The sequence below is a fragment of the Macaca fascicularis genome, chromosome 8 (genome assembly GCF_037993035.2).
Source record: "Macaca fascicularis isolate 582-1 chromosome 8, T2T-MFA8v1.1".
Lineage (NCBI taxonomy): Eukaryota > Metazoa > Chordata > Mammalia > Primates > Cercopithecidae > Macaca > Macaca fascicularis.
Genome location: NC_088382.1, coordinates 58,193,750 through 58,204,507, shown reverse-complemented (window position 1 = coordinate 58,204,507; position 10,758 = coordinate 58,193,750). Strand labels below are relative to the sequence as shown.

The following is a 10,758-nucleotide window of genomic DNA, read 5'->3' as shown; positions in this document are numbered from 1 at the left end:
CCTTATAGTTATAAAGAAGAGGTCACATTATTTTTAAAAATAAGCAACTTCAACAAATGTTTTCAATTCATTTATTATAAAGGGTTTCAACTGTGGCAAGTCTTTTGTGCCATGTCCTTTCATATGAAAGATACAGTGGCTGAAAATGGACTGCTAGGGGAGAGATAGTTAGTGAACAATAGCAAATGGTTGTAATTTTTCACAATGGAAGAACACGGAGCTAAAGGTCGATGATAGCAGTGGAACTCTCACAGAGCTTTCTGAGATGGGGAATGGGACCACTTTCCTGATCGTTTCTACTATGGGTTTGAATGCTTACACAGTAGGATGGTCTTTATGAGGTCAGAAACCATGGAAAATGGGAAAAGAAGCTAAATTAAGGAATGAGAGCAGGGTGAGAATACAGAAAATCAAGAAAACATCAAGGGCTGAATAAATCATTTTCGTAGGTAAGAACCCCAGCTCCTGAGCTCACCCCAGGTGAGTGATTAGAGATGGCTTATTTTGAAATGCATTTCCACAGTAGAGGGGGGGGTCATAGAATGCCAGAATTCTGTAGCCAGCAAAGACTCCAGAGGCCCTGTCCTAGCAGAGCAGTTTACTGACATCTGCCATCTCTTCCTAGGTAGGTTCACTGTTAGCTGCTGTGAGCAGGAATGCTGCCTTTAACTTAGCATTCCCTATTTCTCTAAGAATATATATTACTATAATTCTGTTTTCAGTTTGATGTTGATACACAACTGTTCCAACAAATTAATGTTCCCATCTTTGGTTGACTCATTTGGCCAGAAAGCAAGTTCACAGATTTTCCATGCCATCCCTCCAAAGAAAAAAACATAAGTGTGTCATTGTGTTTTCATGCTAACGAGCATTAAAAAAATTAATGCTTGGAGGCTCTCCAGCCCAGGGTAAATGAGTGGATATAAATACATACTTCAGTAGTGTGTCAGAAAATACAGATTGTCAACTAAATAGCCATTCTCTTTTTATCTTCTTTTTTTAATCAATCTAACCCAATTTTGTCTGGGGCAGCAGCATTGCTATTACAAAAAAAAAGAAAAAAAAAACCTCTCCCAGGCTCTTCTGCAGCCAGTTGTATTCTATGACACTGTTTACAGCAAGTCTGGTAAAACCACTGAGGTTGAGTGACTCTCCTGAATGCAATAGAACCCAACTGTAACTGTCATGAACCGGGGGCCACTTGTCTCTATTTGACAACTCAACTAAACTGTAAGACACTATGACACAAGGAAATGCCAAAGTGTTACATAAAGCATTGTAATGTACCACCACAAACAATGAAACACATCTAGAAGTTGAAAGGGAAACGTGTGTGTGTGTGTGCGCGCGCGCGTGTTGGAGAGGTGGAGGTAACATTGTTAACAGTATTGTGTTCCTTGAAGACCAAGCCATAGTGTCCATACTGATTCATGGTTGTTTCTAAAGCTCAAGTCCTATGAGAAAAGTACACCCAGAACCCTGAACTTAAATAAATGTCTTTACTCATCTGAAGGCCAACCCAATTTTATGGGCCAAATTGAAATTGACTCTAACCTTCCTTTTGCTTTGGGGCCATGGAGTCTGCATGTCTCCCGTAGCCCATTCATTCATTAAACATTTGTTGAGCACTTACTCTGGGCCTGGCTCTGGAATACCAGAGTGAGTTACATTCAGAAAACTAAATTCCATGTCACAAATGAGTAGGGCTAGCTTGGACTGGGGTATTTGGAATATTCATGTGCCAAGCATAAGACTTCTGGTTTGTGACGTGCAGTGGTGATGGTGATGGGAATCAACTGCTGTGTAGGAGCAGCTGTAATTTGAACCAGAGTATTTTGTTCTGCGTCAGGTGCATCAATAACTTCTAAAATAATCTATATTTCCAAAGTCACTTTAATCCATTCTTAGTCTTCGCTTTTATGAATTCTGAACTCCTAAATGTGTCTAGGGTTTGAATCCAAAGATAAATAGTTTCCATTTCTATCCCTGGTTAGAAACAACATACAAATGGAAAAGTTGGGTTCAAAGGCACATTAATCACTCATTACAAGAGATGCCAATAGATGGCCTGGTCTTCATACCACTTCTCCATTTCACAGGAAATCTGGCAACACTTCATCATTACTGGGCACTTATTAATCACTTTCCTCTGTATATTTTATAACAGTATTTGTCACTATAGTGATTCCCTGAAAACTGAGCTGGTAAGCCAGCAGAGACGCCTTCCTCCTTTGAGCAGGCTAAAATTAACTGCTCATTATGAAGTGCCACAGGAAAGCTACTAATGTGTCTTGTCCAGGAACAGTCACTTAAATCTATCACTGCTTAATGATGTGAGCTATGAAGTCTCTGTGTTCAACACTCATACCCTACCCTTCCCTAAGAGACTGGATGATCTGAGCTCCCCACTCCAGAAACTTAGCCATTGTTTGCAGCAGCATTTAGGTTCACTTTGAAGAGATTGCTGCTAAGCAAATTTACACTTGTCTGCCTTGACTGTTCTTTGGTAATTCAGCGCAAGGGTCCTAGAATAACCCAATATAAAACAAGCTAGTGGAAAGTAAGTGCCTCTTACTGCAAGGTAACATTAACACCCACAGCACTGTAAGCAACCATAAAGGAATTCCAAGTCCTCTCTGAAAGTGGACATTATTGGATCATGATTATGAATTTGCATACAAAGTCTCAGACTGTCTGCTTTCCACTTGCTGTTTATGCTACTTGGCAGACATTTGAAAGCTAAGACAGGACTTCTGGGAAGATGAAGGAGGTGTGCTCTTCCTGTCTCCTCCCACCAAGTACAACTAAGAACGCTGGACATTACATATAAAACACTGAAATGTACAGAGAAGAAGCCAGGCTGGCTAGAGACCTGAGAAACATGATATGGGTTTCCTGTGTTTTCTTTTTGTTTCGCATATCCCGGACTTAAAGCTGAAGAAGCTGGCAACCAGGAAGTGCCAACAGGAAGAGGCATTAAAAAGCCCCAAGAAAAGCTGATCCTCCCTAGGTAAGGGACCAGAAAAGAGGCAGCCTATCAAGACAGAAAACTTTCACAAGATAACCTCCCTGCCCCAGCCAAACACCACAGAAATAACGACGAGCCCACTCTCATACCATGTCAACAAAGGCCAGGTTGGGAGCCTAGATTCCCACTCTCTCTGGGTTATAAGGGAGTGCCCCATCCATTCCGCTCCCTACCCCACCAGGGTGGTGTCAGTGGACACCACATGGGGAGGCTGGACTTGCACTCCCACTCAGCACTAATGAAGTGCCCCTCCCTCTGCCAGCTGTGCTGGTGTTAGAGAGGCCTAGAGGAGAGTCAGGAATGTCACTGTAGCCCACTGCAATGAGATCATCTCTGCCATGGTATCGGGGAGGCCTCATGAGGAACGGTCCTCTTCTTCACAACCAGGGACATATCGATGGAACTCCCAACACCCAGAGCAGTGAGGCGACACCCCCACTGTCAATGGAGACTGAGTGGAAAACCTGGGCTTCTATCCAACCTCGAGGTAATGAGGCAGCACCCTCCCCCACCCCCGTCCCCAGCAGTGTCAGAGGACGCTCACCAAAATCAAGGGTTTAAATAAGATCTTGAGTCTCATGACATAATACTTAAGTGTTTGGGTTTCTGTCTGAAATCACACATTATAACAAGGAAAAGGAAGGTCTTAAATTGAATGATGAAAGAAAATCACAGCATGCCTACACTGAGATGACACAGATGCTAACATTATCTGACAAAAATGTTTAAGCAGCCGAGATAAAAATACTTTGATCAACAGATACAAACATGCTTGAAACCAATGAAAACATAGTCTTGGCAAAGAAACAGAAAGTCCCCATAAGAAATAGAAAAAATAAAAATAAAAAAATAAAAATTTTAGAACTGAAAAATATAACCAAAATTAAAAACTCAATGGATGGTCTCAACAGAATGGAAGGGACAGAAAAAAGAATCCGTGAAGAGGACAAAATAGTAGAATGTACCCAATCTGAATAACCAAGAAACCAGACTGAAAGAAATAGAAAGCAGATTCTCGGAGACCTGTGGTACTGTCACAAAACCTCTAACATTTGTGTCAACAGAGTCTCAGAAGGAGAGGAGAAAGTGGACATGCCTGAAAAGTGCCCAAAGGAATGATGGCCCAAAACTTTGTAAATTTAACAAAAGACAAGCCTTCAGATTAAAGAAGCAAAGTGAATCCAAAATAGGATAAACCCAAAGGAATCAAGTCATAATTTAAAACATCATAATTAAACTTCCAAAAACTAGGACAAAGCAAAGCAAATTTCTAAAAAAATCTAAAGAAAAACAATACCTCATTTATAAGGGGAAAACAATTCAAGTGACAGACTTCTCATCAGTAGCCATGGAGGCCAGAGGAATGGCACAGTGATTCAAGTGCTGAAAGAAGAGGATCATTAGACTAAAAATCTACATCCAGTGAAAATATCCTTGAGGAATAAAAGGAAATTCAAAAGATCCTCTAATTAAGGAAAACCAAGAGGGTTTGTTGCCAACAGGACTACCCTAAAAGAATGGCTACGAGTTCTCTAAACAGAAAGGAAAGAATGAAAGAAGAAATCTTGGTACCTCAGGAAGGAAGAAAAGACACAGTAAGTGAGAATATGGGTAAATACAACAGACTTTCCTTCTCTTAAGTCTTCTAAGTTCTTTCTAAGTCCCTTCTAAGAAAGAAAAACACAGAACAAACAGAAACCAAAATATAAAACATACTTAACTCCTAACTTATAAATATTTGCATGTAGTCTAAACATAACCTAACTATATGTTGTTTATAAGGAACTCATTTCAAACATAATGATATAGCCAGGTGGAAGGTTAAAGGATGGAAGAACATATATTATGCAAATATTAATCAAAGGAATGGAGGAGTAGCTACATTAATATCTGATAAAGTAGGCTAAAGAGTAAAAAGAAAAAGAAAAAATACCAGCAACTGAGAGGGACATTACATAATAATAAAAAGTCAATCCATCAGAAGGCATAGTAATCCTAAATGTGTATGCACCAAACAACAAAGCCACAAAATATGTGAAGCAAAAACTGACAGAACTTAAAGAAACATACTGATCCATAATTATAGTTGAAGACTTCAACATCTGTCCTTCAACAACTGTTAGGACAACTAGAACTTCAACATCTGTCCTTCAACAATTGTTAGGACAACTAGGCAGAAGATCATCAAGGAAATAGAATAAATCAACAGCACTACAGGTTCTAATCAACATTTATGGAATATTTCCCCTAATGAGCAGAACGTACTTTTTTTTCAGAGATCCAAAGAAAATACACCAAGATAGACCACATTCTGTGCCATTTTTTAAAATCTCAACAAATTTAAATGTATTGAAGTCATTCTCTGACCACATAGAAACAAACCAGAAATCAAAAATGAGAAAATATCCAAACATGTGGAAACTAAAAACTCTCTGAAACACCTCTGAAAATCCATGGATCAAAGAGGATGTCTCAAGAGAACTAAAAAAATACATTGAAGTCAATGAAAATGAAAATACAGCATTTTAAAATTTGTGGGAAACAGCTAAAGTTGTGCTGGAAGGGAAATTTATACCACTAAGTGTGTACATTAGAAAAGAGGAGAGTTTCAAATTAATAATTTAATTTCCCAGCCCAAGAACCTAGAAAAAGAACAAAATTAACTAAAGCAAGCAGAAGGAAGGAAATAACAATAAGAGCAGGAATCAATGATACTGAAAAGAGAAAAATAAGAAAGAATGTCAGGTTTTTTTAAAGTTAGTACATTGAAAAGATCTATAGACTTGGCAAACCTCTAGCAAAATTGACAAAGGACTAAGGGAGAAAACCCAAAACGTCAAAATCAGGAAGGAAACTGGAGATCTCACTTTCCTTGCAAACATCAAAAGGATAAGAGGCCGGTGCATGCAGAGGACAGAACCCAAAGGGGCACACTCCTGGGCTGGCTGGTGTTCACGCTGGAGGCTGCTCAGTGTTCTAAGACAAATCTGATGTTCTGTAGCAATGCTTGAAATAAATACCAGCCATCTCTATGAGCAACAGTTTCAGCTCTTGGCAGACACGTGTAACCTTATTGATGAAAATGACAATAAAATTGGGGCTGAGACCGAGAAGAATTGTCACCTGAATGAGAACACTGAAAAAGATTATTGCATTGGGCTTTTAGTGTCTTTTTTTTTTTTTAATTATTATACTTTAAGTTCTAGGGTACATGTGCACAACGTGCAGGTTTGTTACATATGTATACGTGTGCCATGTAGGTGTGCTGCACCCATTAACTCGTCATTTATATTAGGTATATCTCCTAATGCTATTCCTCCTCCCTACCCCCTCCCCACAATAGGACCCGGTGTGTGATGTTCCACTTCCTATGTCCAAGTGATCTCATTGTTCAATTCCCACCTATGAGTGAGAACATGCAATATTTGGTTTTCTGTTCTTGCGATAGTTTGCTGAGAATGATGGTTTCCAGCTGCATCCATGTCCCTACAAAGGACACAAACTCATCCTTTTTTATGGCTGCATAGTATTCCAAGGTGTATATGTGCCACATTTTCTTGATCCAGTCTGTCACTGATGGACATTTGGGTTGATTCCAAGTCTTTGCTATTGTGAATAGTGCCGCAATAAACATACGTGTGCATGTGTCTTTATAGCAGCATGACTTATAATCCTTTGGGTATATGCCCAGTAATGGGATGGCTGGGTCAGATGGTATTTCTAGTTCTAGATCCTTGAGGAATCGCCATACTGTTTCCCACAATGGTTGAACTAGTTTACAATCCCACCAACAGTGTAAAATGTTCCTATTTCTCCACATCCTCTCCAGCACCTGTTGTTTCCTGACTTTTTAATGATTGCCATTCTAACTGGTGTGAGATGGTATCTCATTGTGGTTTTGATTTGCATTTCTCTGACGGCGAGTGATGATGAGCATTTTTTCATGTGTCTGTTGGCTGTATGAATGTCTTCTTTTGAGAAGTGCCTGTTCATATCCTTTGCCCACTTTTTGATGGTGTTCTTTGTTTCTTTCTTAAAATTTGATTGAGTTCTTTATAGGTTCTAGATATTAGCCCTTTGTCAGATGAGTAGATTGCAAAAATTTTTTCCCATTCTGTAGATTGCCTATTCACTCTGATGGTAGTTTCTTTTGCTGTGCAGAAGCTGTTTAGTTTACTTAGATCCCATTTGTCTATTTTGGCTTTTGTTGCCGTTGCTTTTGGTGTTTTAGACATGAAGTCCTTGCCCATGCCTATGTCCTGAATGGTATTACCTAGGTTTTCTTCTAGGGTTTTTATGGTTTTAGGTCTAACATTTAAGTCTCTAATCCATCTTGAATTACTTTTCGTATAAGGAGTAAGAAAAGGATCCAGTTTCAGCTTTCTACTTATGGCTAGCCAGTTTTCCCAGCACCATTTATTAAATAGAGAATCCTTTCCCCATTTCTTGTTTTTGTCAGGTTTGTCAAAGATCAGATGGCTGTAAATGTGTGGTATTATTTCTTATTTCTGAGGGCTCTGTTCTGTTCCATTGGTCTATATCTCTGTTTTGGTACCAGTACCATGCTGTTTTGGTTACTGTAGCCTTGTAGTATAGTTTGAAGTCAGGTAGCGTGATACCTCCAGCTTTGTTCTTTTGGTTTAGGATTGTCTTGGCAATGTGGGGTCTTTTTTGGTTCCATACGAACTTTAAAGCAGTTTTTTCCAATTCTGTGAAGAAAGTCATTGGTTTATTCAACACCGAAAATAAGCTCCTGCTAGAGGAAAGCTCAGATGCTAAGTTTACCTTTCCGGGTTGCTTTACCAATACTTGTTGTGGTCATCCATTAGGCAATTCAGGCAAGCTTGAGGAAAGTGATGACCTTGAAGTAAGGCAAGCAGCATAGAAGCATCTGAAAGCTGAGTTAGGAATCCCCATGGAAGCAGTTCCTCCAGAAGAAATTAATTACTTAACATGAATTCACTATGAGGCTCGGTCTGATGGTATCTGGGGTGAACATGAAATTGATTACATTTTATTTGTGAGGAAGAATATCACTTTTAGTCTAGATCCCAATGAGATTAAAAGTTTTCTCAAAGGAAGAACTCAAAGAACTTCTGAAAACAGCAGCTAGTTGTAAAATTAAGAGAACACCATGGTTTCCAATTATTGTAGAGGCTTTTCTTGTTAAACGGTTGGATAGCTTAAATCATTTGAATCAGTTTGTTTATCACAAGAAAATACTTAGAATGTGAATATAGAGATGAATGATTACTGAAAAAATTCTCTACTTGGTAAATTTAAAATGATTGTTTTGTTTTAAATTTTGTTCCCTATTAGGGGAACTCTCATATGATACATTGATATTTTACAACCTGCTTGGAAAAAATAATTAACTTATAACTTTGTATTACACACCCAGGATATATGCTCTGTTTGTAGAAGATGTTTATGAGGTAGATTATTGTAAAATGAGAGAGCAAATAAAACTTAATTTAAACTGTTCAAAAAAAATGATAATAAGGAAATACAATGAACAATTCTATACATATAAATCTGACAAATTAGATGATACGAAGCAATTCCTTGAAAAACTCAAACTACTACAATACTAAATAATTATTTCAAAGATCATTGTGTTAGCCCTGAAACTATTAAGACAATTTAATTCATAATTAACAAACTCTCAGAAAGGAAATCTTCAGGTCCAGGTGGTGTCACTGGAGAATTCTACCACACATGTAAAGAAGAATTAGTGCCAACTCTGCAGAATCGTTTCAGAAAATAGAAGAACACGTCCCAGTTCAGAACTAGAAAAACACAGTACAACAAAAGCAATAAAGCCTGGTGTCCCTCATGAATATAGTATACAAATCTTTAGCAAAATATTAGCAAATATAGTCCTACAATATGTAAAAAGAATTACACTCAGTACCAACTGGGTTTTATTTCAAAGATGCAATGCTGGCTCAGTATTCGAAAAGCAATCATTGCAATCCACTATAATGCAGATTAAAAAAGAAAAATCACATGATTGTGTAGTCAGATGCTCTACCCCTGAGCTATACCCCCAAGAAAAATCATATGATTATACCAAACAATGCAGAAAAAGCAGTTAACGAAATTCAATACTCATTCATGATTTTTACAAACTCTCAAAAAATTAAGAATAGAGAGAAACTTCCTCTACTTGATAAAGAATGTCTACAAACACCCTGAGGCTAACATTATACTTGATATTACAAATGAATGACTGAATGTTTTCCCCCTAAGGTTGAGAACAAAGTAAAGATGTCTACCGTAACATTCTTATTCAACATAGTGCTGGAAGCTCTATTGAACCATTGTAAAAAGGCAAGAAAAGGAAACAAAGGGCCACAGATCAGAGAAGAAGTCATGAACCAGCCCCTATTTGCAGATGACACACGGTCTACATATAAAGCCACAAAGAACCTGAAGAGAAAAAACTCCTAGAACTAATAAGTGAGCTCAGCAAGGTCATGGACACAAAATAAACATAAAGAAACCCATTGTATTTCTATGTACCAGCAATAAACACATGGACACATGGCCTTTCAGTGGAAAGTAAAAATGCAATACCATTAAAATTGATTTTAAAAAAAAAACAGTACGAATGTAACAAATCATACACAGGACTTGTAAGCCAGAAATTACACAATGTTGATGGAAAAAGAGATAATTTAATAAACAGAGAAACATACGGTGTTGATGGATTGGAAGACTCAAGTAGGAAAGATGCCAATTCTCCCCAAAACTGATAAACAGGTTTAACACAATTTCTATCATAATCTCAGCAAAAGTTTTTGTAGATATAAACAGACAATTCCAAAAGATATATGAAGAGACAAAGGGATGAGAATAGCTATACTTTTGAAAAAGAAGAATAATGTGGGAAGAATCAGTGCCCAATTTCAAAGCTTATATAACTATACTAATCAAGACTGTGTAGTATTGGCAGAGGGATAAACATGTATATCACGGGACCAACTGAAGAACCGAGAAGTCGACCCATGCAAATATGTCCCACGGATTTTTGACAAAGTTGCAAAAGCAATTTAATGGTGTAAAGATAGCTTATGAGCAAATGGTGCTGGAGCAATTGGACATCCAAAGGCAAAATAAAATTAGCCTCAACCTAAGTCTCAAACATTGTACAAAAATTAACCCAAAATGTGTCATGGACTTAAACTTAAAAAGTAAAACTACAAAACTTTTAGGAAATGCATAGGAGAAAATATATGTGATATAGCTTTTGTCAAAGAGTGCTTAAATAGATATCAAAAGCACAATTAATAACAGAAAAGAATTGATACATTGGACTGCATCAAAATTCAAACCTTTTTCTCTGTGAAGGATCCTATTTAGATCCTATTAAGACAAGTTACAGATTAGGAGAAAATACTTGTAAGACACATATCTGACTAAGAACCTATCTAGAACATGTAAAGAACTGTCAAAACTCAACAGTTAAAAAAAAAAAAATCCTTTAGAAAACGAGCAAAAGAGATAAAGAGACATTTCGTTGAAGAAGATACATAGGTGCAAATGAGCACATAAAAAGATGCTCAACATCATTAGCCACAGAAATGCAAATTAAATAAGATGCATAGCCATGAGATACCACTGCATACCTATCACAACAGCTAAAATTTAAAAATAGTGATAACACCACATGCTAACAAGGATGTTGAGAAAGTGAATCACTCATACATTGCTGGTGAGAATGTAAA

General features: G+C 37.6%; 1 pseudogene; it reads left to right on the top strand.

The window, feature by feature from the left end:
* The first annotated feature begins 5,977 nt into the window (after positions 1 to 5,977).
* On the top strand, positions 5,978 to 8,262 carry LOC102122585 (isopentenyl-diphosphate Delta-isomerase 1-like; annotated as a pseudogene).
* Positions 8,263 to 10,758: the final 2,496 nt, after the last annotated feature.